Consider the following 1,437-nt stretch of genomic DNA (forward strand, 5'->3'; position numbering starts at 1 on the left):
AAGCACATCTGTCAAAAACAAAGTAAATATTATAATAAAATTTACAAAGACCTAGAGTTAGGAAACAAAAAAGCAATAGTAAATGCAAAAATTCTCAACCTAAAAGAACTTTAAAAAAAAAAAAAAATCAAGTGTCAATTTACAACATTGAAAGATTCTATGGGCAAAATAGTGAACACTTTAGAAAGTTTCCAAAGAAAATGGAAGGAATACACATTCACTGTGCAAAAAGGAACTGGTTGATATTTAACCATTGTAGGAAGTGGCACATGATCAAGAATCCATGGTGTTGAAAGAAATTTAAGCTGCACAAAAGCATTAACAAAAAACAAGGCTTCAGGAATTGATGCAATACAAGTGAAATTGCACAAACCATTGCTTCATTGGGATCACTAATTAACCTATGCCAAGAAATTTGGAAGACAGTTTCCTGGGCCTCTGACTAAAAGAGATTCATATTTGTTGAGCAAATAATCTGAGAAGCAGGAATATATTGTTAGTAACAGGATTGAAAGGAGGCCAATTAACAATCTATGCTATGAACATGACACTACCTTGCTAGCTGCAAGCTCAGAGGACTTGAAGCATTTGCTGATGAAAATTAAAAAACAAAAAACAAAAAACCTTCAGGTGGATTGCAGCTCAATGTAAAGAAAAGAAAAATCCTCAGAACTGAGCCAATACACAAAATCATGATAAATGGAGAAAGATTGAAATTGTCAAAGATTGCATTTTACTTGGATCACAATCAAAGTTTATGGCAGTAGCAATCAAGTAATCAAATGACAAATTGCACTGAGTAAATCTGCTGTAAAATAATAATAAAGTAAATCTGCTGTTCTTTGTTAAAGAACAAAGCTGTCACTTTGTGGACTGAACTGTCCCTGACCTGAGCCATAGTGTTTTCAAGTGCTTCATATGTATTTGAAATTTGGAAAACAAATAAGGAAGACCATAGAAAAAAAGAATGAAAGATGAAGTGTCACCTTCTTTTCTTATAAAGAGCACTTTGACTGTACTTCTTCCAACATAGATTTGTTTGCTCTTCTGGCAATCCATGGTACTTTCAATATTCTTCACCAACACCATAATTCAGATGTATCAACTCTTCTATTGTCTTCTTTATTACTTGTCCAACTTTAACATTCATTCCATAGCTTGGCACAAGAACACCTACATCCTCAAAGTGATATTTGAAACATTACAAATATTTTTGTACAGCAGAGTTGCCTAATGCAATTCATCCTTTGAGTTCTTGACTGCTGCTTTCAGAATTGATTGTTGACTCAAGCAAAGCTAAGTCTTTGAAAACCTATTCTCCATTTATTGTGACATTATTTATTGATCCAATTATGAAGACTTTCATTTTCCTTACACTGAGATGCAGTGCATACTGAAAGCTATCATTTTTTATCTTTATCAGTAATTATTTCAAGT

This window comes from Chrysochloris asiatica, unplaced genomic scaffold, assembly GCF_000296735.1.
Source record: "Chrysochloris asiatica unplaced genomic scaffold, ChrAsi1.0 scaffold00008, whole genome shotgun sequence".
Taxonomy (NCBI): domain Eukaryota; kingdom Metazoa; phylum Chordata; class Mammalia; order Afrosoricida; family Chrysochloridae; genus Chrysochloris; species Chrysochloris asiatica.